The sequence below is a fragment of the Pelophylax lessonae genome (genome assembly GCF_965119305.1).
Source record: "Pelophylax lessonae genome assembly, chromosome: 4".
NCBI classification, from domain to species: domain Eukaryota; kingdom Metazoa; phylum Chordata; class Amphibia; order Anura; family Ranidae; genus Pelophylax; species Pelophylax lessonae.
The window spans coordinates 185,232,481-185,259,643 of record NC_138771.1 but is presented as its reverse complement, the minus strand read 5'-3'; positions in this window follow the sequence as shown (position 1 = coordinate 185,259,643).

The following is a 27,163-nucleotide window of genomic DNA, read 5'->3' as shown; positions in this document are numbered from 1 at the left end:
TCCGAAATGCGATAGAGACCAGGGAACGCTTATTCATATGATGTGGAGATGCCCCAAATTGTTTAGGTATTGGTCCACTATAATTGATACCATATCTAGGATATATAATTTTCAATTGCTGAGGGATCCATTGGTCTGCCTACTTGGAGCCCTGGAGGTGGAGACCTTGTCTCCTAATGCGCATGTGGCTGTCTTGCGATTGTTGTATATCGCACGCAAACTTATTGCTCGATACTGGATATCCTCCCGGGTCCCGAGTGCGGGACAATGGATTGCTCAAGTCAACTCTTCTCTGGTTAGGGGAAAATTGACATATCAACACCACAGGGCACATAAAAAGTTCTCATCACTATGGCAGCCTTGGCTGGATGATCCAGCCTTGGCCCCGCCTCAATTGGTTATGGACAGGCTCTTAACAGGTTGAGTAATTGTAGTGCTTATAATGCTTGATGGCGATACTGCAGTGGACTGCTCCTTCTTGAGCATTGACGTGTTGACTTCCATTTTTTCCTCTTCCTTGCCCCTTTCTCCCTTTGTTTCCCTCCCCCTTCCCCCCCCCTTTGTCCCCTTCCCTTTTTTTTTTTCCCCCTTTTCACTCTCTTGTTTTCTGCCACTGTTCTTCCCCCTTTATTGACACTGTCCATATTGCTTTGGGTGCTGAGCTGTGTATCTTGGTAACAACTATATTTGTATGATGTACCAATCATTGTTTTTTTTCTTAGCACCTATGGCCCGTGCTTACTGAAATGACTTTCGCATACCCCCCTCCCCCACTCTCCAATTTTGTATTTGTACCTCCTTTACAGATGTTTGGTTTGTCTGATGTTTACTTTGACATGGTATGTTGTTGCAGCTTTCAGTGGTAATGTAAGGTTATATTTTCCTACTGCCGGTTTACTGCACTAAGGCTCATGCTGAATGGTTTATTAACGTGCTGAATTATTTCTACCATGTACTGTTTACCCTTCAATAAAGAATTATATTTTTCTGAAAAAAAAAAAAAAAGCCCTAAAAAGGCCTGCAACAAAAAGCCGGGTGTAAAAGTAGCGAAGCTACTAACCTGTTCTATATTAATTCTAATACAAACAAATTTTTCTTTTCTGGTTCTGGATATGCTACAGAGCTGAAACTTCACAGGTACACTTTTTAGACCCCCCCCCCCAGACACTAAATCCAAAGAAATATCTCTTTTTTTTTCAATAATTTTTTTAATAATTGGCTCTCTATCAAAAATGACTATTTTTAAGAACTTTTTTTGGGTTATTATTAATAGTCCCTGGGGCATGACCCAGAACCCTAGGCACTTTTTAGGGGCATTTATTGTGTTTTAGGGCTTCAAAATGGTGTTTTTTGATTACCGAAGTTCGGGTCCCATTGATTTCAATGGGGTTCTGAAATCCGGGCCGAACTTTCCGGAAGTTCGGGTGTTCTGGTCGAACCGAACTTTTGAAAAGTTCAATCAGCCCTACCGCTAAACAAACATTTTCCTGGATAATGGTGCAGGATAAGACAGCTAATCTTCTACTGGACACTTCTGAAAAATTCTAAGAAGTCTGGGATCCTTGGAAGAACTATATACAGCAACCTCTGTGATTTCAAGTTATTTTGCCTTGTAAGACTCCTAGGTGCCTCTTCCTTTTTCTCTTATATGGATGATTTGTCCTTCTCTTATTCCTCTTGGTATGGCCTCTTTTTATCTTGTACTATTCTTTCCTAACTGGTACAACAAGTAAATGCATATTTATGTTATTAGTCCTATCAGTAGTTTCATTAAGGGTTTGGGCTACCCATGAGGGAGAGAAGGGTTGGCTCCTACTCAATTGGATGGCTGATCATTTTCTTTTTTCCACTCATCAGCATGTCTATACTGTATTGTATCTAAAACCTTTTAGTATATGTTACATCAATATACCTTATGTTTATTTTGGTTTCTGTATTTTTTGGTAACTTATGGCTTATATCCTCACTCCCATTGGGTTGGAGTGTTGTCTGTTCCTCTTGACAGTTTGTTCGCATTTGGGCTGTCTGGGAGTGATGGACTTCATCCCTTTTCCTCATAATTAGATCTCAGTTCAGATCACATTATTCATGTTTGGTTGTTGTATCTATGTTCTGTCAACTTTAAGCATTATGTTGAGTCACTGTATTTGCCCTTTCGTCTGCCAGATTTTGCACACTTCTTTGCTCTTCTTTTAAAAATTCTATAAAAATTATTGAAAGCAAGAATTGTTGAAACAGTGGCAACACCAGAAGATCAAGGGCACCAAAATAAGCAGTGCGTTTATTATAAGAATAAACAAAAAAGCAAAGGGTTTGATTCTCCAAATAGCTAGCAAGCAGAAGTACAGTTTTCCCATTGTCTCCCCTATGACATTTGTCAGCTTTCTTTATACTTTTCTTGCAACAGTTTCCAATTCATTGGCATTAATAGGGTTGATTTACTATAGGCAAACTGGCTGTTCACTGTAAATGAAGTTGCACTTGCATGGAATTTTTTTTCCCCGCAGAGCTTGGTGAACATGATGAAATGAAACTTTGTAAAAAATACCCAATCATGTTCAAGGAAAAAAAAAAACAGCATTTGTGCTTGAACATGATTGGATGATGGAAGTCAACACAGCTGCAATCAAAGCCTGCTGGCCATGCAGTGCATTATCTTTTTTTTTTTATTCTCCTGGGCATATCTACAAAAAAATTTGCTGGGTTTGTGAATCTCATACCTGCAAAATTCACGTAGAATTCATAGTATTCATATAATTCATAGTAGTATTGTGATTCAAAGTAGTATTGTGATTCTATGCATGAGCAATGCAATTTTAAGGCTCATTAATATTTTTCTTATCAAAGCAGTTAATCAAACCAAATAAAGGAGTTGTTTGGCAATAAAATCACCACATGTTACTAATTCCGGCTTATTTTCTCAGGGAAGATTGAACTTTCAAATATGTATTAATGTCAAGAATTGGCAACAAATGTTGTGGGAAGATAGGATGAACAATCAAAAGGAATTATTTCAAGAATTGTCTTTTTTGTAGTTACCAATCTAATTGTATTATCTTGTCAATAATGGTAAATATACAGAGAATAGACCATGAACTTAATTCAGTAATACAATCTACATACCGCCTAGATTAAACAAGTCTCCTACTATATAGGGGAAAATAATTAATTTTTTTTGAGCTGACCAGAGTTCAGCAATAAGTCCATGCTTATTTATAACTCCTTCGCTGTTCCAGGCACATCCAATTAGAAGGAGGTACCAATTTGGACCCTAAGGTAAGGTATGATTTTTTTGTCCATATTGAAATTCATTGTAATTCCTAAAAACATTTTTTATGGAACTAGTGCACATGAAATGCTAATGCTATACAACATACACTGCAATTCTATTAATTCAGAAATCTTAACATGAGTTCTGTGTTGTCCACTGCAGCCAGTCTCCAAAAAGCTCCAGACATGTTGACTGGAGAGGTATGCTTCCTGAGCTTTTTGCGGTGTTTCTCTCATGCATCAGCATTCAAATTCAGACATAAATCTAGTGACTTTGAAAAACTTTTGCACTGGCACCTAACAGTAAAAATGTTTTCAATGCCTTTATTGCATTACAAAAGGTTGAGCAAAACAAATCTCTGTATAGCCAGATTTCAATCAAAAGAGAGTGTATTTGATTGCTCTACAGTTATACTTTAGTGAGACACTGAAACCCTGCCTGGGAAGTAGACTATGTTCCATCTAATAATTTCAATGCATAATATTCAGTAATTACTGGAGCAAACCTTTAAGAGTCTAAATATGCAGCCAAGAAGATCAGTGACTGGGCTTGTTGATCAGACTACTTCCCCATCAATGGTCAAATATGAAAATGATCATTGTGATTGTATATTTAAAGTAAAGCATTCCGTTTGCTTTTAAACCTAAACATTAAACTCTTGGAATAAAGCACATATTATTATGTGCCCCACCATAAGCACCAGAATTTACATAGGGTAATGAATACAAGCAGAAGCCAAAATTAAAAAGAAAAAATTAAAATAGAATTATGTCAAAAAGCAAAATATATGTTTAAAAAGCGACTGATGGATACTGACATCTTTCGATCTGATAATACATACTGTAGTACTTCCAGGGAGAAGGTTCTTTCACACTAAGGTGGCATTGGTTCACCATCAACACTCTTGTGTTGCCATCTCACTAACGTTTAGCAGGAAATTACTAAGATATTTCCATAGCCTTACTTTGCAGTAACTGTGGTATCTTTTTTTTCTAACATATTCATAAATGTTGTACACTTACAAGTAAGGATGGCAGGAGTCAAGATTACAGGTTAAACATTTTTTGATAGGATGTTTACATCAATGTCAGATTATTTTATTTGAAATAGTGTAGAATATCTTGTAAATGTATGGCTTATGGGGCCTAATTTTTGTCTTTGTGTTAAAATGATGTGTTGTAAATATTCTCAGTTTCAAGCAGGCAATGGCATACTTTATAAACTGAGACAATCCCCTATAATAAAACAGTTTACATTCAAACCTTTAACATATACCATTAACTCTTTGACCCAATGTTTATGTAACACATTGTAAAATTAAAGGTACCTAAATATTATTTACAAAAGTGGTGAACTATGGATTTGTTTAATTCATAGTGATGGTGAGAACCCCTGTGTAGGAAGACAAACCTGTATGAATTTTTACTTTCTTTTAAATAAAAGGGGGCAGGAAAGCCCTGAAAACTATATCTGGTGTGGAGTAAACTCACTATTTTGGCGCTACCACTGACCTACAAAACCTTACATGTCACTGGCCCTCTTGTGACAGCCTTACTGCTCCGAGTACCTCTTCAGGGTTCTTTTGACCATCAGAACTTTTTTGGTCCTCCTCCTGACCATGAAATGCATCTCAGTGTTTATTCACAGATGCTGAACTTCAGCTCTGCTAGCTTACAGCTTCCTAGCTACTCTGTCCCTCATGGACTCTCTCTACAGCTTCCTCGCTGCTCTATACCTCATGGACTCTCTCTTAGGGTTGGGCCTTGGCCTTTCCTGACCTGGACACCATGGTGCACACCAGCACCTCTCACGGTTCCCTTCACACACTGACCCCCTTGGGAGGGTTTTATCTTAACCTCCATCTCTGGCTCTTATGTGAAGCCAATATACTCCTGTGCTATTAGTGTGCTTCCTTCTTAGAAAATCTGGCATAAAACACTATTTTAAACAGTGGCATTGGCTCACCCTGCCACTATATATACTATATTACCAAAATTATTGCAACGCTTGCCTTTACACGCACATAAACTTTAATAGCATCCTTGTTTTTCGTCAGTAGGGTTCGATAATGAGTTAGCCCACCCTTTGCAGCTGTAACAGCTTCAACTCCTCTGGGAAGGTTGTCCACAGGGTTTAGGAGCATGTCTATGGGAATGTTTAACCATTCTTCCAGAAGTGCATTTGTGAGGTCAGGAACTGATTTTGGACAAGAAACACACAAATCAGGCCTGAGGCCTGTATCTCCCCTCATCGACTAAATTGACAAATACCATGTGTAAAAAAAGTATATGGTTTATGAACCTTGCTTTTTGCACTGGTCCAAATCTTTTGGTGGAGGGGGTATTATGGTGTGGGGTTGTTTTTCAGGGGATGGGATTGGCCCCTTAGTTCCAGTGAAGGGACCTCTTAAGGAGTCAGCATACTAAGACATTTTGGACAATTTTATGCTCCCAACTTTATGGGAAAACTTTGTGGTTGGCCCTTCCTGTTCCAACATGACTGTGCACCAGTGCAAAAAGCAAGGTCCATAAAGACATGGATGAGCGAGTTTGGGGTGGAGAAACTTGACTGGCCTGTACAGAGTCCTGACTTTAACCCGATAGAACACTTTTGGGATTAATTAGAGCAAAGACTGCAAGCCAGGCCCTCACTCCAAGGTTACAGCCTTCCTAGAAGAGTTGAAGCTGTTATAGCTGCAAAGTGTGAGCCAGCTCAATATTGAACCCTAGGAACTAAGACTGGGATGCCATTACGGTTCATATACATGTAAAGGCAGGTGTCCCAATAATATATAATATATTGTAGAGAGATTGTCTCTTTCTTCCTATATGTCATTCTGGGGCACTGCTAAGTAGCATGGAGCCATTTTGTGATTGGACGCCAGAGAGTACTTTCATAATTTGCTGTGTCTACAATTGAGGTGAGTAGGCACTTTAAGCATATTAAATGTCTCTCTTGCACTGAAATTTTTTGGTTAAGTTTTTTTCACAGCTACTGTTTTTTATATTTTCATGTATATTTGATTTAATTTGAGCAGCGCTGTCACATAATTTTAAGTATAATTGGATTGGGGACCTGTCTTTAGTGGTGACCCATACCAAATAATTAATAGGGTGACCCAGAACCGCATGTCTCTCTATATCTACCTAATCTGGTTTACACCCCTGGGAGTAAATAACTGAAAACTGTGCTAGTTGGGCTGCTTGAAAATACCTCCAGAGATTTGGAACCCCTAGGCCACCTTAAGTACTTCTTCTGTATATGATACTCTTTGGGCACCGATTATTTCTCCAAATAAATCTCGTTATCCAAGATTAGAAATGCTGCAGGTGGAATTTCAGAACCAGAAGGGAAAGAGACTGAAATAAAGATAGGATCCTTGGGAAATTTGGAAATTTAGAATGTAAAAAATGTAGGGATATATTGTTTGGGGAAGTGGGTTTCCTGTAAGAGAAGTACCTCAAGATGCTGAAAATGGGAGTGTTGAAAATAGTTGCGGTGTTTCAGTGGTGAATTGAAAGCATGCACGATATGTGAGGCTACTCTGATAGAAGCTGAATGTTCTTTAGTTGAAGCCATGGATCAAGGAGAATGGAACATGCTTCATTAAGTAGAGACCTACCTGCCTTCATGAAACCTCTACTGAGGACTGCCAGGGTGAGGAAGACTGTGAGATACCAACCTCGAGTGGTACACTTGTGGAGCCTCCTTGGTGCCTAATAAAAAAGAAGAAAAGTGAGAAGAGAAGAAAAAAAAAGGGAGAGAACAAAAAAGAGGAGAGAACAGGGAAGGTCACGGATAAAAACTACTGTAGACCCTAAAGGCAGACCTACATCCCACCCCCAAGTGCTCCCACATTTAGCACCTAGAGGAAGAGGGAGGCGCATAATAGCCACTCCAGCCCCACCAACCCCTGAGATCATTAAAAAGTAGTGAGGGGCCCCATCTGAGGTGAAATGACCTGTAGTTGTGAACTGGGTGAAAATCCCATACCTTCCCACACCCCCCCGGGGGTATCTATAGCCAGTGGTATGTCGAGAGCGATAGCCCAAAATAAGGATACCAAACCCTCCCCACATCCAAGGCCAGAAGACCTCTGAAACAAGGCATTGTCGCCATGCCTAAAGGGTAAACTTAGGACATTGGAAGAGTCGGACCCAAGTAAGTTTAAATAACTGTAAAATCTTAACCAAATCGCCGCCAGGGAGGGACCACGGGGTAAAGACCGAGGATAAGCCTGGCCCCGCGCCCAAATCCCCGGTCCTCCTGGGCAAGCAGAGGACTAGGTCATCTAAAGCCATAAAATCATAAACAAAAATGGAACAGAGACTGACAGTGGACAACTGTTTCATCCCAGCAGTACAAGGACCAAATTATGATCTGATAAAACCCCAGCAAAGAACTAGTCAGACCATAAAAGGATTAGAGCCTCTGAGTACCAAGCTCAGGAGGAAAAACATTCAGTGAAAAGAGGCAAAAGACAGGAAGTATTGGAGGTCATGGCGGGTGCGAGTCCTTGCACCTTTTTGATTGTTGTTTTCACCAGATTGGAGTAATTGGGTTCTGCTGTGAGGGTCGTTTGGTGGGACCAACATTCTTGTGGTTTGAGGTCGAGGACGAATCCAGGGAGATACGGTTGAGCTGGACCAGCAGAAATTCCCCATCATGGAAACTAGAGAAGCCATGCATTTTGTTTCTGTACGAAAAGGAAAGACAGAAAGGAAACTACCACCAATACTTGAAAGAATTTTTGGGCTAACACCTGAAGAAGGGGTTGCAGAGATCATCTCCACTGTATAGTGGAAGGGGATAAGTCCGCAAAGACTTGGACTGGATGACCTTGGATAGATAGTTGATTGTTATTTCTTGAGAAATTTATAACTTCCTCCTTCACCCCATAAAAGTGCGGTTTGACCACTAAGTCCCTGGCTAAGCCATCAAATGGGGGGGAGGGGGGGAGGGGGGGAGTGGAGCACTCTGTGAGCTCTGTCCAGCTCCAAGCGATGATCCAAGCTGTCAGGAATAATATCTTTAATAAAGGCACAGACTGCCCCTTGAACCTCTGTAATTATTTCAGGTAACCCTCTAATCTGAAATTTATAGTGCCTGGTCATCAATTTTCGAAAGGGGCGTGTCTATTTGATTTTGCAAATCTTGTATACAGGCTATATTTTGGTTAGTCCTGGAGATTGTTCTATGGCGTCAATCTTGGTGCCTAAGTTTTGAAGTTCAGCTTGCATGATGGAGGTAATTTGGGCCGCCGTTTAGGCTAGCTCCCTGGAGAGCATTTTAGAAAAGGTTTTCATCATAATGTGAAAGTTCATCAGGTTGGCTGGAGAGTTGGGGGCTAGTAAGTCTAAAATGGCTGCACTGGCTACTGTGTCCCTCACAGGGTATGTTATCAGCTCATCCATCATTCTTTCTAGGAGGGAGACTGTGGATACAGGTGATAATAGCTGAGGAAGAAGAGTACTCACTTTGTTATGTCCGGGAAGTGAAGTAGCTTGGGGGCTCTTCTCTGCGCCTGCCTCCATGTCTTCATCCCTGTCTACCTCCACATGCTGAGCTCCGGGCACCATCTTGGCAGCTTCTGGTGCCGAATCTGGGCTGCAGGTACAGGTCTCTCCTGATCAATCCTGGGTGCATGTGACTGTTCCCTGGCAGGTCTGCTGTCAAATGAGCCCAGGAGGAGAGGTTAGTGACTGGGCTGCTAGCTGTTGCGGGGCTGGAAAGGCCAGGGCTGGACGGAGCTCCAAGCGTAAGCGTCCATCTCGGAAGTAAGTGGCCTCTGTTTAATGTAGTTCTAGTGTCATTGTTCATATATAGAGGCTACATCTATACAAAGTCCTACCTGAGGATGAGGGAGAACAGGCCAGAGAAAAGCAGCTAACTGAGAAGAGGGGGAAGGGGCTGGACAAAGCAAGGGAAGGAGAGCAGGGTAGAGCAAGAGTGCAAAGGGAAGGAAGGAAAAGAGGGTGGGGGGGATGCCCCAGAGGCTCACATTCCCAGACATGAATCCATGGTAGGTGTGCTACAGTTTCAGAAAGCAGACAGCCAGTTGCAATGTCAAGCCAGTACACGCAGATGCGTAAATATTTGTTATGGGTATCAGTATGGATTGTCCTCAATTACTTATTAATAGGGTTGAGCGAACCCGGACTGTATTGTTCGGGTTCGTACCCGACTTTTGGGTATTCGGTACCCGGACCCGAACCAGAAAGTTTCACTGTATGTTTGGGTACTATCCGTTGTTCGGTAACGTTATTTGATGTTTTGGCGCGGTTTTAATGGCGCAATTTCAACAGGTGCAAGGCAGTCAACCAGCAAGCGTTTAACTAGTGTGCCCTAGAAGCCGTCACAGCCATGCCTACTAATGGCATGGCTGTGATTGGCCAATGCAGCATGTGACCCAGACTCTATATAAGCTGGAGTCACACAGCGCCACGCGTCACTCTGCTATAACTATACTAGGGAGAGGTTCCTGACTGCTGCTGCTGAGGGAAAGATAGGAGTTTACTGTAGGGTCAGGCTGGAGATTGCTTTTAGGGAAAGCATAGGAACAATCTGCTTTAATCATACAGCGATCTACATTGATTTGATTGTGTGGGGGTGCAGTGCACAATCTTTTTGCCTGGAGGGAGAGATAGAAGATTACTGTAGGGTCAGGCTGGAGATTGCTTTTAGGGAAAGCATAGATAGGAACAATCAGCAATCTACATTGATTTGATTGTGTGGGGGTGCAGTGCGCAATCTTTTTGCCCGGAGGGAGAGATAGGAGATTACTGTAGGGTCAGGCTGGAGATTTTTTTGAGGGAAAGCATACACAGCGATCTACATTGATTGTATTGTGTGTGGGTGCAGTGCATGATCTTTATGCCCTGACCTGAGCCCAGTGAGGAGGAGAAAGGAGAAAAAAAAAACTTTTATCAGTCTGTTAGTTGTGCGGTGCGTCTGCTTAATATGCATTTAAAAAATAAAAAAAAAAATTTCCTTCATATTAAACTTTGACATACAGTCTTTAGACAGACACTGCTTTTCTAACATGCTCTTCAAAAAGCAACAATGTAAGGGGAAAATAATTATTTTTCAGTATTTAGGGGAAAAAAAAATATTTTTCAGTTTTTCATTCAAATGGGTATTTTTTATTCAATAGCAGAATAGAACAACAACAGTATCCAACCTGTTAGGCGTGCGGTGTGTAGCGGCCATTTACTGCAAGCTGAGTGCATATGTGTCTGCTTAATCTGCATTTAAAAAATCCATATTTTACTGTGAGCGTTTAGACAGTGAATTTCAAATCTACTATTCAACAAGCACCAATTAAGGGGACAATTATTTATCAGCTTTTCATTCATACGTTACAGTGAGATACACCCATTGCATACTGTTGTATTGTGCATTGCAATAAAAAAAACATTTAGGGGTGAAAAAGTTGATTGCGGTCCTGTCCGCATAGTTACAGTGAGATACACCCATTGCATACTGTTGTATTGCGCATTGCAATAAAAAAAAACGATTTAGGGGCAAAAAAAGTTGATTGCGGCCCTGTCCACACATGTTACAGTGAGATACACCCATTGCATACTGTTGTATGCGCTTTGCAATAAAAACCCATTAAGGGGCAAAAAAAGTTGATTACGGCCCTGTCCGCATATGTTACAGTGAGATACACCCATTGCATACTGTTGTGTTGCGCTTTGCAGTAAAAAAAACATTTAGGGCATAAAAAGATGATTGCGTCCCTGTCCACATATGTTACAGTGAGATACACCCATTGCATACTGTTGTATTGCGCTTTGCAATAAAAAACCCATTAAGGGGCAAAAAAAGTTGATTACGGCCCTGTCCGCATATGTTACAGTGAGATACACCCATTGCATACTGTTGTGTTGCGCTTTGCAGTAAAAAAAAACATTTAGGGGCAAAAAAAAATGATTGCGTCCCTGTCCGCATATGTTACAGTGAGATACACCCATTGCATACTGTTGTATTGCGCATTGCAATAAAAAAAAACATTTAGGGGCACAAAAAGTTGATTGCGGCCCTGTCCGCATATGTTACAGTGAGATACACCCATTACATACTGTTGTATTGTGCATTGCAAAAAAAAAAAAAACATTTAGGGGCAAAAAAAGTTGATTGCGGCCCTGTCCGCATATGTTACAGTGAGATACACTCATTGCATACTGTTGTATTGCGCTTTGCAAATAAAAAAACCCATTAAGGGGCAAAAAAAGTTGATTGCGGCCCTGTCCGCATATGTTACAGTGAGATACACCAATTGCATACTGTTGTATTGCGCTTTGCCGTAAAAAAAACCCATTTAGGGGCAAAAAAAGTTGATTGCGGTCCAGCCGCATATGTTACAGTGAGATACACCCATTGCACACTGTTGTATTGCGCATTGCAATAAGAAAAACCCATTTAGGGGCAAAAAAATTGATTGCGGCCCTGTCCGCATATGTTACAGTGAGATACACCCATGGCATACTGTTTTATTGCGCATTGCAATAAAAAAACCCATTTAGGGGCTAAAAAAGTTGTTGGTGGCCCTGTCCGCATATGTTACAGTGAGATACACCCGTAGCATACTGTTGTATTGCGCATTGCAATAAAAAAAAAACATTTAGGGGCAAAAAAAGTTGATTGCGGCCCTGTCCGCATATGTTACAGTGAGATACACCCATTGCATACTGTTGTATTGCGCTTTGCAAAAAAAAAACCCCATTTGAGGGCAAAAAAAGTTGATTGCAGCCCTGTCCGCATATGTTACAGTGAGATACACCCATTGCATACTGTTGTATTGCGCTTTGCAATAAAAAAACCCATTAAGGGGCAAAAAAAGTTGATTGCGGCCCTGTCCGCATATGTTACAGTGAGATACACCCATTGCATACTGTTGTATTGCACTTTGCAGTAAAAAAAGAACAGTTAGGGGTAAAAAAAGTTGATTGCGGCCCTGTCCGCATATGTTACAGTGAGATACACCCATTGCATACTGTTGTATTGCGCTTTGCCGTAAAAAAACCCATTTAGGGGCAAAAAAAGTTGATTGCAGTCCAGCCGCATATGTTACAGTGAGATACACCCATTGCATACTGTTGTGTTGCGCTTTGCAGTAAAAAAAACATTTAGGGCATAAAAAGATGATTGCGTCCCTGTCCACATATGTTACAGTGAGATACACCCATTGCATACTGTTGTATTGCGCTTTGCAATAAAAAACCCATTAAGGGGCAAAAAAAGTTGATTACGGCCCTGTCCGCATATGTTACAGTGAGATACACCCATTGCATACTGTTGTGTTGCGCTTTGCAGTAAAAAAAAACATTTAGGGGCAAAAAAAAATGATTGCGTCCCTGTCCGCATATGTTACAGTGAGATACACCCATTGCATACTGTTGTATTGCGCATTGCAATAAAAAAAAACATTTAGGGGCACAAAAAGTTGATTGCGGCCCTGTCCGCATATGTTACAGTGAGATACACCCATTACATACTGTTGTATTGTGCATTGCAAAAAAAAAAAAAACATTTAGGGGCAAAAAAAGTTGATTGCGGCCCTGTCCGCATATGTTACAGTGAGATACACTCATTGCATACTGTTGTATTGCGCTTTGCAAATAAAAAAACCCATTAAGGGGCAAAAAAAGTTGATTGCGGCCCTGTCCGCATATGTTACAGTGAGATACACCAATTGCATACTGTTGTATTGCGCTTTGCCGTAAAAAAAACCCATTTAGGGGCAAAAAAAGTTGATTGCGGTCCAGCCGCATATGTTACAGTGAGATACACCCATTGCACACTGTTGTATTGCGCATTGCAATAAGAAAAACCCATTTAGGGGCAAAAAAATTGATTGCGGCCCTGTCCGCATATGTTACAGTGAGATACACCCATGGCATACTGTTTTATTGCGCATTGCAATAAAAAAACCCATTTAGGGGCTAAAAAAGTTGTTGGTGGCCCTGTCCGCATATGTTACAGTGAGATACACCCGTAGCATACTGTTGTATTGCGCATTGCAATAAAAAAAAAACATTTAGGGGCAAAAAAAGTTGATTGCGGCCCTGTCCGCATATGTTACAGTGAGATACACCCATTGCATACTGTTGTATTGCGCTTTGCAAAAAAAAAACCCCATTTGAGGGCAAAAAAAGTTGATTGCAGCCCTGTCCGCATATGTTACAGTGAGATACACCCATTGCATACTGTTGTATTGCGCTTTGCAATAAAAAAACCCATTAAGGGGCAAAAAAAGTTGATTGCGGCCCTGTCCGCATATGTTACAGTGAGATACACCCATTGCATACTGTTGTATTGCACTTTGCAGTAAAAAAAGAACAGTTAGGGGTAAAAAAAGTTGATTGCGGCCCTGTCCGCATATGTTACAGTGAGATACACCCATTGCATACTGTTGTATTGCGCTTTGCCGTAAAAAAACCCATTTAGGGGCAAAAAAAGTTGATTGCAGTCCAGCCGCATATGTTACAGTGAGATACACCTATTGCACACGGTTGTATTGCGCATTGCAATAAGAAAAACCCATTTAGGGGCAAAAAAAGTTGATTGCGGCCCTGTCCGCATATGTTACAGTGAGATACACCCATTGCATACTGTTGTATTGCGCTTTGCCGTAAAAAAAAAACATTTAGGGGCAAAAAAAGTTGATTGCGGTCCAGCCGCATATGTTACAGTGAGATACACCCATTGCACACGGTTGTATTGCGCATTGCAATAAGAAAAACCCATTTAGGGGCAAAAAAAGTTGATTGCGGCCCTGTCCGCATATGTTACAGTGAGATACACCCATTGCATACTGTTTTATTGCGCATTGCAATAAAAAAAAAACATTTAGGGGCAAAAAAAGTTGTTGGTGGCCCTTTTTTAACATATGTTACAGTGAGATACACCCGTAGCATACTGTTGTATTGCGCTTTGCAGTAAAAAGCCCATTTAGGGGCAAAAAAAGTTGATTGCGTCCCTGTCCGCATATGTTACAGTGAGATACACCCATTGCATACTGTTGTATTGTGCTTTGCAGTAAAAAAAACATTTAGGGGCAAAAAAAGTTGATTGCGTCCCTGTCCGCATATGTTACAGTGAGATACACCCATTGCATACTGTTGTATTGTGCTTTGCAGTAAAAAAAAACTTTTAGGGGCAAAAAAAGTTGATTGCGTCCCTGTCCGCATATGTTACAGTGAAATACACCCATTGCACACTGTTGTATTGCGCATTGCAATAAAAAAAAAAAAACATTTAGGGGCAAAAAAAGTTGATTGCGACCCTGTCCGCATATGTTACAGTGAGATACACCCATTACATACCGTTGTATTGCGCTTTGCAGTAAAAAAACCCATTTAGGGGCAAAAAAAGTTGATTGTGGCTCTGTCCGCATATGTTACAGTGAGATACACCCATTGCATACTGTTGTATTGCGCATTGCAATAAAAAACCCATTTAGGGGCGAAAAAAGTTGATTGCGGCCCTGTCCGCATATGCTACAGTGAGATACACCCATTGCATACTGTTGTATTGCGCTTTGCAGTAAAAAAAAAACATTTAGGGGCAAAACAAGTTGATTGGGACCCTGTCCGCATATGTTACAGTCAGATACACCCATTGCACACTGTTGTATTGCGCATTGCAATAAAAAAAAAACATTTAGGGGCAAAAAAGTTTATTGCGGCCCTGTCCGCATATGTTACAATGAGATACACCCATTGCATACTGTTGTATTGCGCTTTGCAGTAAAAAAAAAAAACATTTAGGGGCAAAAAAAGTTGATTGCGGCCCTGTCCGCATATATTACAGTGACATACACTCATTGCATACTGTTGTATTGCGCATTGCAATAAAAACCCATTTCGGGGAAGATCCAAAATTCTATAAATATGAGGAGAAGGTCAAATACTGTAAGGGATGTGGCCAGGGTTGTGGTGTTGCTGGTGGAGCTCCTGTTGCAAGGAGAGGACATGGTCGATCTGTGCCAGCTACACGCACAGGTGAAACACCTTTCTCAGCTGCGAGTAGGCGAAAGAACCTGCAGAAGTATTTGGAAGGGCCTAATGTGCCTCTACAAATGTTGAGGCCAGAACAAGTACAGGCAATAGTAGATTGGGTTGCTGACAGTGCCTCCACTTCCTTCACATTCTCTCCCACCCAGTCTTCTGCTGAAAGGTCAGAGTTGGCACCTGCAGCCAATATCCATAAAACTTTCACCTCACCCCCCTGCAAATCAGCCAAGCAGTCTGAGCCCCAAGTCATGCAGCAGTCTCTTCTTCTTTTTCATGACTCTGTGACCATGGTTTCCCAGGCCATCCACCTAGCCCTGCCCCAGAAGTGGAAGAGATTGAGTGCACCGATGCCCAACCACTTATGTCTCCAGATGAGTACATGGAAGGACCATCGCAGCACGTCTCGGATGACGAAACACAGGTGCCAACTGCTGCGGTATTCCGAATTCTGGAGACCGACAAGGAGGGCAGGGGTGAAGACTGGGTGGAATATGATGTGGAGGACGATGAGGTCCTCGACCCCATATGGAATTAACGTCATGCAGGTGACCTGAGTGGTTTGGAGGAAGAGGCGGTGGTCGCACAGAGCCACCCACACAGCAGAAGAGGGAGCAGGGTGCAAAAGTGGAGCAGCCATGCCCTAGACACTACGCCTGCTACTGCCCAACGCAGCAAGGAACCGAGCACACCAAAGCCAGCTCACGGGAGTTCCCTAGTGTGGCTGTTCTTCAGACAATGTGATGATGACAGGACATGAGTGGTTTGCATGCTGTGCAATCAGAGCCTGAAGTGAGGCATAAACATTCTCAACCTGAGCACAACCTGCATGACCAGGCATCTAAGTGCAAAGCACGAGCTACTGTGGAGTGCACACCTCAAAAACCAAGAAAGGTCTCTGGCTCATCCTGCTTCCTCTTCTGCTGCTGCAGTCTCAGCCTCTTCATCCACCTCTGTAGTGCCAGTGGCACCTGCCACCCTGCAAACAGAGGATCCACCAGTAACACCACCACCTTGATCAACAACAACCATCTCCACAATGTCCCATGGAAGCGTTCAGCTTTCTATCTCCCAAACACTGGAGCGGAAGAGGAAGTACCCCCCTACCCACCTGCGATCCCTGGCCCTGAATGCCAGCATTTCAAAATCCCTGGCCTTTAAAATGTTGTCATTCCGGCTGGTGGAGACGCAGAGTTTTAAAAGCCTTATGGTGGTGGCTGTCCCACAGTACGTCGTGCCCAGCTGCCACTACTTTTCCAGGCAAGCCTTTCCTTCTCTGCAAAACCAAGTGGGTGTCAAAATCAAGTTTGCACTGCGCAACGCCACCTGTGGCAAAGTCCACCTAACTACGGATACGTAGACCAGTAAGCACGGTCAGGGACGTTATACCTCCCTAACAGCACACTGGGAAAATGGCGGTGCTGACAGCACACAGTGGCGGCTGGGGCTGAGGCGGATAGCAGTTTGGCGCATGTCCTTCCACCATCGAGGATTGCAGGGCGCTTCAGTTTGCCTCCTGTTCCTAACTCCTCCTACTCCACTTCCTCATCCTCTACCGCCTCCTCTTCCGGTCAGCGGAACACCTTCACCACCAACTTCAGCACAGCCAGGGGTAAACGACGGCAGGCAGTTTTAAAACTTGCCTGTTTGGGTGAAAAAAACACACACCACGCAGGAGTTGTGGAGGGGCATTGAACAGCAGACCGATGAGTGGTTGCTGCCAGTGAGCCTCGAGCCCGGCCTGGTGGTGTGCAATAATGGGCAAAATCTTGTAGCAGCTCTGGGCCTAGCCGGTTTGACACACATCCCTGGCCTGCTGCATGTGCTGAATTTGGTGGTGCAGAGGTTCCTTAGAAATTACCCCGATATGTCAGAGCTGCTGCAGAAAGTGCGGGCCGTCTGTGCACACTTTCGGCGTTCTCACCCTGCTGCTCGCCTGTCAGCGCTGCAGCGTAACTTCGGCCTTCCGCTCCCCGCCTTATATGTGACGTGCTCACAAGGTGGAACTCCACCTTGCACATGCTGGCCAGACTGTGCGAGCAGCAGCAGGCCATAGTGGAGTTTCAGCTGCAGCACGCACGCGTGAGTCGCTCTGCGGAACAGCACCACTTCACCACCAATAACTGGGCCACCATGCGAAACCTGTGTGCCTTGTTGCGCTGTTTAGAGTACTCCACCAACATGGCCAGTGCCGATGACGCCGTTCTCAGCTTAACTATCCCACTTCTATGCCTTCTTGAAAAAACACTTCGTCGATGATGGAAGAGGATGTGGCACAGGATGAGGAGGAGGAGGATGAAGAGGTAACATTTCCAAGGCTTTCAGGGCTGCCATTCGCAAGTGGTTCCGAGGGTGGGTTCCTGCACCCACAAACGCCAGGGACACATTTGTCCAGCAGGGGCACAGTTCTGGAGGATGAGAAGGATGAGGAGGAGGAGGAGATGGAGGAGGATATGGAACCATGTTCACAGCAGGGTGGAACCCAGGCCAGCTCATGGTCATCACTGGTGCATGGCTGGGGGGATACGGAGGACGCAGAGGATACACCTCCCACATAGGATAGCTTTTCGTTGACTCTGGGCAGCCTGGCACACATAAGCGATTACATGCTGCAGTGTCTCCGCAACGACCGCCGAGTTTCCCACATAGTAACTTGTGCTGATTACTGGGTGGCCACCCTGCTGGATCCCTGTTACAAGGACAACGTACCGTCCTTAATTCCCTCACTGGAGCATGATCGGAAGATGCGCGAGTACAAGCATATGCTGGTAGACGCGCTGCTGGTGGCATTCCCACCTGACAGCGGGGGGCACAGTGGAAGCACAAGGCCAGGGCAGGGGAGGAGGAGGAAGAGGTCGTCAACGCTGCCAGGGCACCGCCAGCACCTCAGAAGGCAGGGTTAGCATGGCTGAAATGTGGAAAAGCTTTGTCAGCTCGCCACAACAAGCAGCACCAGCAGCTGATATGGAACGTCTTAGCAGGAGGCAGCATTTCACTAACATGGTGGAGCAGTATGTGTGCACACATCTAGACATACTGAATGACGGGTCTGCCCCCTTCAACTTCTGGGTCTCCAAGTTGGGCACATGGCCTGAGCTTTCCCTTTACACTGCAGCCAGTGTATTATCTGAACGGGTATTTAGCATGGCTGGGGGCGTTATCACAGACAAGCGCAGCCGCCTGTCCAGAGTCAATGTGGACAAGCTCACGTTCATTAAAATGAGCCAGGCTTGGATCGCACAGGACTTGTCGGTACCTTGTGCAGAATAGACATGTATACCGGCCTTACCCAGCCATTGCTGGATTTGATCTTTCTTACTCTTTTGGGGTGTACCCAAATTTAACAATTTTTTTTATTAAAAACCAAAACCAGTGTTGGCTACCTCGTGCTCCTCCTCCACTGCCGCCGCCGCTTCCACCTACACCGCCAGATCCACCGCCAAATCCTCCGCCACCTCAACCTCCTACTCCATATGGGCCTCGTCCTCCTCCTACATCATTCAAGATGATTATTTTTTATTTTTCTGTTTTTTATGTTATTTTAAGTTATTTCCCTATCCACATTTGTTTGAAGAGCACTTGCCATGCACTTAAGATGATTTTGCTGCCATTTGCAGCCCTCTAGCCCTTTCCATGTTTGTTTTAGAGGCATTTTAGTGCTCAAATGTTTGGGTCTCCATTGACTTCAATGGGGTTGGGGATCGGGACAAAGTTCGGGTTAAGTCCGGTTCACGAACCCGGACTTTTTTTTCAAGTTCGGTCGAACCCGCCGAACCCAAACATCCAGGTGTTCGCTCAACTCTACTTATTAATGAGTGTGCCATGTACATTGCATTTAACCTCTTCAAAGCTAAGCATGGGAGACTTCTGTGCCCTAACAATTTTCTGCTTCATAACCATAAAAATGTGGGTGATGAGGACACACTGACATCGGGTTACTTTTTCTATTGGTTTGTGTAAGAGCGTTTCCCAGGGGTTTTTGTGCAGCTTAACATGGAGGGTCGTATTGACCAAACTGTATACCCATATCCATAGTCTTCTAGACTTAAAGCCTGTCCACCAGATATGTTTCATGTCCCCCAGGTCTGGGCAGCCTCAGAAGCAACCTGTAGGATAAGTCAGCAAGCATTTGGCTATCCTAGCTGGGGTGAAATACCATCAGTGGAAGCTCTGTGGGTTCTCCATTCCTGGGGGGGTGGAGGGCATTAAAATCTGAAGTGGAAGGTATGGAGATAGTAGGTGTGCTGAATATTTGATAATTAATTGAGTGCCATACTGTAAGGATATGGGTCATGGTTGGGTTTAGAAGTTTGGGGTGGAATGCAGAGGGAATCAAAGGGATGAGGGAGAGAGGGATGGAATCAGTGTCAAGAATGTCTGTAAAGGTCCATAGCAGTGCTGTTTTGCCTGCATTAGGCTTGGCTATGGGGGAGATTTTAGCTGTTTTATAGTAATAGGAGACATTAGGGACCCCCAGTACACCCTTTAACTTTGGTTTTGTATAACAGATATTTGTTCAGTCTTGGTCTGATAAAGCCCCAGATAAACCTAAGAAAAAGTAATTGCAAGGAATGAAGGGACTGGGGGAAGCCTAAACGGGTATCAGTTTCAGGAGAAAGGACATTTTAATTGCGAGCATATGGCCTATCCATATAATTTGTGACTTGTCCCAGGTGTCTAGCAAATGTTTTAAGGATGTGATGAGAGGGGGGGGGTAGTTAACTTAATATAGGGAGTGATAGGAAGGAGAAAGGTGGATACCCAGATATAAAATAGAGGTGTACAATTTAGTCAGGTACACATGGAGGCCTGAAAGAGATGTGAATGTGGTCATGAGGGAGGATAGGTGTGGTAGAGAGGTGTGCAGAGACATGATGTACACCAACATATCAACCATGAACATTGTTAGCTTGTGTGGTATACCTTCCAACTCTACCCCTGTTATATTTCCACTAGCATGTACAGTATGTGTGCTGCTAATGGTTCTAGGGTGACAATGAACAGAAGGAGTGACAGAGGACACCCCTGTCACATTCTTCTCAAAATAAGGGAGGATTCGTAAAACATCTGAAATATTTGATGGAGTCAGAGGGTGACCTGTATAATGAGCCAACCAGGCTAAAATGGGATTTCTCAGACCTTTATGGTTCAAGGTAGCCAAGAGAGTGTATTAAATGCTTTGTGGATATCCAAAGATAGCAGCATTACATGTGGGTAAGAAGAATTGTGCACCTAATATTGTCCGCTGCCTGTCTAAGTGGGACAAAGCCCATTTGGCCTTTGTTAACTAAAGTGTGAATGATCTTATTAAGATAGCTTGCAAGGATCTTTGCCAGTATTTTTATATCCACGTTTAATAAAGAGATCGGATGAAAGTTGGCCCATGATCAAGTGTCTTTATCAGGCTTTGGTAACATGACTACGAAGGCCTGTAACTATTAGGAGTGAGCCTATCACCATCCTTGAGGTTGTTAAACATAGTAGTAAGATGGGGGTCTGGTGTTAGATAGTCCCCCATCTTAGTAGTAAGATGAGGGACTGTTACATCCAGAAGCTTCTTATAAAAAAAGGGCTGTGAAGCCATAAAGGCCTCTTTGGCATTTGTGCAAATTTAATTTCCTTAATGGCTAGGCAAACTTCCCTGTCTGTGATGTTCTCACATAGGGCTTCATGTTGGGTCATCTTCAAAATAGGGAGATAAAATGAGCCAAGAGAGAGAGGTGACAGGTGAAGTGGATCTCGCTTGTGAAAATCTACTAAAACTCTGCATTGTTTGCTAGGGGCTGAAAGATCTGTTGTTATTGAGTGTCAAAAGTAGGCCGGTATAGTCCCGCTTTCTTGGGTCCTCTCTTGGCCCCTACTACCCCTTGATTTTTGTCCATGTCAAAATTAGGGATGGGCTTCATGTTCGAGTTGAACCTAAGTTCAAATGGAATACAGCCCGTTTGCCCGTTCCCCGAATGGCGAACAAATGGGCTTCTTCTGCCACTTCTACTGGCAGTGCATTATGTGACAAAGCATGGACTCTGCCCTCCATGCTTTGGCCAATCAAATATATGTGCCATGAGTGGCCAAAGGCAGGTGTCTTTAGCCAATCATGGCTCAGGGGTGACTGTTAAACTCACTACACTCTCCCTAAAGGAATTCTACTTATAAATCACCTGCGGGCAAAGGGAACCGAACCCACAACATCTCAATTGCACGTCTGGTATTCTACCACCTACGCCACTGTCAAGCCTGCTTAGGCTGAACACACTCTCCCTGCCTAACTAAATTCTAGAGATAGAAGTTAGTTAGTTAGGCAGGCCAGGCTGTGTGCTCGGATAAGGGTCTGGTATGGATTTTAGGGGGAACCTCAGCTGTTTTTTAAAAAAAATTTGTGTGGGCCTGGTATGGACTGGGGAGGGGGACCCCACATGTTTTTTTTTTCATTTTTTTATCTGTATTGCCGACAATACAGTACAGCCGCAAGCAAGTTTAAATGACATTTTTTCCTTTAGAAATGTCAATATTGCTGCAGCAAGCTACATACATTGCACAAATGCGCCACTTTACAAGCACATTAAGGGCGCCTCCCAGGCATGATATTTAAAGGAATTTTTCATTTTTATTATTTCACCTTAGGCATTATTAAAATCACTGCTACTGTAAAAACGATTGTTTAAAAAAAAAAATTGCATTGATTCATGTCCCCCAGGGCAGTACCCAGGTCCCCATACACTTTTTTGGGCCAATAACTTGCATTTAAGCCGTTAAAAATTAGGACTTTTGATTTTTCATGTTCATGTCCCATAGACTTTAATGGAGTTCGCATGTTTACAAGAACATTACCGCTGTTCGAGATGTTCTGGTGCGAACCGAACAGGGGGGTGTTCGGCTCATCACTAGTCAAAATATTATGGAATGGAGGAGGCAAGATGTGTCTCTTGGAAGTATGCAATATCAATTTCATTATAGCGAAAGTATTGGAAGACCTTATTCTCCTCCTGAGGTGAGTTGAGTCCCTGAACGATGAGGAATAACCAATTAGGAGCCATGGGCACTGAAGGTATAACTATAACTCAACCACCAAATCTGGGCATTCAAGAGCCTCTGGGGCAAAGGGAGCATGGGGGAGAGGGGAGCAGAGAAACAGTCAGAGGACAGAAAGGAGAAGTTCCCACTCGCAGGGCCGGGTGAAATAGAAAACCGAAGAGCCACAATGTAGCCACCGTGTGCTGTTCAGCGTTTTCACCTGTCATCAAAGTTCAAATGTCCTGAATAAAAAAAAAACCTTCTTGTCCAACGAGAATGGAGGGACCATGGATAAACCCGGGTGAGGAAGATCCTCAATAAAAACAATGCAAACAATGGAAAAAACCCTGATTAGTACACAATTGGAGAGCAAAGAGGGGAGGCTTGTAACAATACTTTGAAGAAGACATTATTACACTAAAAACATGAAAATAGGTAAACAGCATCATATGTGGCTAGCCAGTGGTACCTCCAGTGACAACAGTGTGCAAAGCTTTAGCCACCCCATCACAAGGCCAACACCCGGAGAGGTCTAAACAGGGACCGAATGGCTGGGCTTGGGGAGAGGGAGTAAGGAAGGGGATTGGGCAAACCAATATCCTGCAGTGGGATAGTCAAGGCCACTTAAAGATACCTATACATATCAGTGGAGCCATGGGGTTATCAGAGCTCAAACCTTATAGTGAAAAAGCAAGACCCAATTGAATTATTAATACTAGTACAGGACACTGAGAAAAACACAAACAGTCAAAATGGTTAAAAAAGAAAGTTAAGGAACAGTGTAAACATACAGATAGGGATGGCAGCCAGGAGAAGGTCTGCTGTGGCTTTGGGTCCATTGCAGAGTGGGGTTTAGCTTAATCAGGTTGTCTCATGGTACATGACTGTCCATTGCAGGTTCACCCACACCTGAGTGAGTTTCAATGGGTGTAGCATATGGGGAATTGAGAACATCACCCGGGTGAGTGGCCTAGGTAGGCTAGGTCATCTGCATGCATGCACCCCGTTGCACGGTGCGGATCGCTGATTTACCAAAACCATGGCTAATTAAACCCAGGCGAATTCACCCATCCTTACTTATTACTATTGATATGAATATTTACAAAAGCACCATTACTGTTTTACATACCTCTAGAGTTAATCTATACATAATTGAATAAATACAATGTGTAAAATAGAAGTATAGATATAGTATTGTATAGAAATATCAGCACCCCCCTACTTGGAGTCATAAATAGAGATGACGTACTATATATATTAATCTAAAAAAAAAAAGAAAAAAAAAAGATATCACTCCTTTTAGTTACTGCTCTTAAAATTGTTCCCAGCTTTGTAGATGCCAATTCCACCTTGGAATGTCATCCCTATGGTGCTTTGGTTGTTCACTGTTCTTAACAAATAATGAAGGATCCTAATTATATGAACACGATGAAGCTGCAAAATAAACTTTTGCAAAGTAATGATCTCTACTATGATTGCACAGCAAATCTATAAGCATGGAACAATTACAAATAAATATTAAACAACATGCCATTAACAGTAGAACTTGCAAACACTCTCCTTTGAGAAAAGAGTCTTCTGGTAGTGTGCTCAGGAGAAAGGTATCACTCCAGTCTGCCTGCCTGTGTCAGAAGACCTATTTCCTTTATTTTATCTATCTTTATCACCCTCATTTTTTTAAGACTTTGGGACTTAAGGTCATTAAAGGAAACATAGCCTTATAATTAGCATGTGCTATTTGTTACAGGCATGTTCAGTCTTGTGTGCTTTATTCACCACCAAATGGTCCACTATACTAAGCACTGGCTCTACCAAAGCACACCCAAGGCAAATCAGGTGAAAGAGAGCAGACCAACCTGCTTGTTCAGATGCAGTCCTCCTTAAAGTCTAATATGGCTGCTCCTGCTTTTTCAAGTACTGTTTGTAACTATTGCGTTGTGGCAGGCGCGATTGAGATATAATGCATTACTAAGAGGAGAGGCCTCATTTACAGACACATCGTTATAGGGTGACAGCTGCTTCAAGCTAAATGTAGATAAGACCTAATTTTAGCTTTCTTTTTGGCAAGGTGATGCAATGTTGTTTTAATTGAAAAACTCAAATTCTATGGCAATGTAGACAGCCATAAGTATTTAAAATCACCATACAGGTCCTTTTCATAGTCATTTATACCTTGTTAGAAATTGATAAAATTTCTTGAATTTCTTCTATATTTTGGCAAGGAAAGTGTAGACAAGAAATCAGAAGCACAATAGAAAAGACACATGACACAAGAAAAGAGGATATATATATATATATATATATATATATATATATATATATATATATATATATATATATATACACTACTCAAAACATTTAAAGGAACACTTTTTAATCAGAGTATAGCATCAAGTTAATTAAACTCTTGGGATATGGATCTGGTCAGTTAACCACTTAAGCCCCGGAAGATTTTACCCCCATTCCGACCAGGGGGTATTTTACGACTCGGCACTGCGTGACTTTAACTGACAATTGTGCGGTCATGCAATGTGGTACCCAAACGAAATTTACGTCCTTTTTTTCCCACAAACAGAGCTTTCTTTTGGTGGTATTTGATCACCTCTGCGCTTTTTATTTTTTGCGATATTAATAAAAAAAGAGCGAAAATTTTGCAAAAAAATGACATTTTCAACTTTGTCTTTTAAAAAATATCCAATATACTCAATTTATGTATTTTTTTTTGGCCAAAATATATTTAGCTACATGTCTTTGACAAAAAAAAATTCAATGAGCGTATTTTTATTGGTTTGCGCAAAAGTTATAGCGTCTACAAACTATGGTGTAAATACAGAAATTTACGCAGCTTTAATTTTTGACTGCCTATCTCATTTCATGAAGTGCTAAAATGGCAGGGCAGTACAAAACCCCCCCAAACTACCACTTTTTGGAAAGTAGACATCCTAAGGAATGTTCTGAGAGGCATGTTGAGCTCATTGAATATTTCATTTTTTTGTCACAGGTGTTTGAAAAATGACTAAAATTTTTTTTTTTTTTTTTTTTTTTTACACAAAGTTGTCATTGAAATGATATATTGCTCACACATGCCATGGGTATATGTGTAATTACACCCCAAAATATATTCTGCTGCTTCTCCTGAGTACAGGGATACCACATATGTGGGACTTTTTGGGAGCCTAGCTGTGTACGGGACCACAAAAACAAATCCCCACCATCAGAATTTCAAAGGGCGTACATTTTTCATTGCATTTTCTCACTACCTCTAACGGTTTAGGAGGCCCTGAAATGTCAAGATACCACAAAACCCCCCCAAATTACCCCATTTTGGAAAGTAGACACCCCAAGCTGTTTGCTAAGAGGCATGGTGAGTCCATGGAATATTTTATATTTTACCACAAGTTTTGGGAATATTACTATTTTTTTTTTTTATTTTTTTTTTTTACACAACGTTGTCACTAAAAGATAAAATTCTCACACATGACATGGGTATATGTGGAATTACACCCCAAAATACATTCTGCCACTTCTCCTGAGTATGGGGATGCCCCATGTGTGAGACTTTTTGGGAGCCTAGCTGTGTACAGGACCGCGAAAACCAATCAACACTCCCAGGTTTTCTAATGGCGTAAATTGTGCATGTCACCTCTGCACTACCTGTCACAGTTTCGGAGGCCCTAAAATTCCAAGATAGCACAAACCCCCCCAAATGACCCCATTTTGGAAAGTAGACACCCCAAGCTATTTGCTGAGAGGCATGGTGAGTCCATGGAATATTTTATATTCTGCCACAAGTTCCGGGAAATACATATATATATATTTTTTTTTTTTTTCACAAAGTTGTCAGTAAATGAAATATTGCTCACACATGCCATGGGTATATGTGAAATGACACCCCAAAATACATTCTGCTGCTTCTCCTGAGTACAGGGATACCCCATGTGTGAGACTTTTTTGCAGTCTAGCCGAGTACAGATCCCCGAAAACCAGTCCCCGCTTTCAGGCTTTCCAAGGGCGTAAATTGTTGATTTCACTCCTGACTACCTATCACAGTTTCGGAGGCCCTAAAATTCCAAGATAGCACAAAACCCCCCCAAATGACCCCATTTTGGAAAGTAGATACCCCAAGCTATTTGCTGAGAGGCATGGTGAGTCCATGGAATATTTTATATTTTGCCACAAGTTCCGGGAAATATATATATATATATATATATTTTTTTTTTTCACAAAGTTGTCAGTAAATGAAATATTGCTCACACATGCCATGGGTATATGTGAAATGACACCCCAAAATACATTCTGCTGCTTCTCCTGAGTACAGGGATACCCCATGTGTGAGACTTTTTTGCAGTCTAGCCGAGTACAGGTCCCCGAAAACCAGTCCCCACTTTCAGGCTTTCCAAGGGCGTAAATTGTTGATTTCACTCCTGACTACCTATCACAGTTTCGGAGGCCCTAAAATTCCAAGATAGCACAAAACCCCCCCAAATGACCCCATTTTGGAAAGTAGACACCCCAAGCTATTTGCTGAGAGGCATGGTGAGTCCATGGAATATTTTATATTTTGCCACAAGTTCCGGGAAATATATATATATATATATATTTTTTTTTTTTTTACACAAAGTTGTCAGTAAATGATATATTGCTCACACATGCCATGGGTATATGTGAACTGACACCCCAAAATACATTCTGCTGCTTCTCCTGAGTATAGGGATACCCCATGTGTGAGACTTTTTTGCAGTCTAGCCGAGTACAGGACCCCGAAAACCAATCATCGCCTTCAGGCTTTCCAAGGGCGTAAATTGTTGATTTCACTCCTGACTACCTATCACAGTTTTGGAGGCCATGAAATGCCAAGACA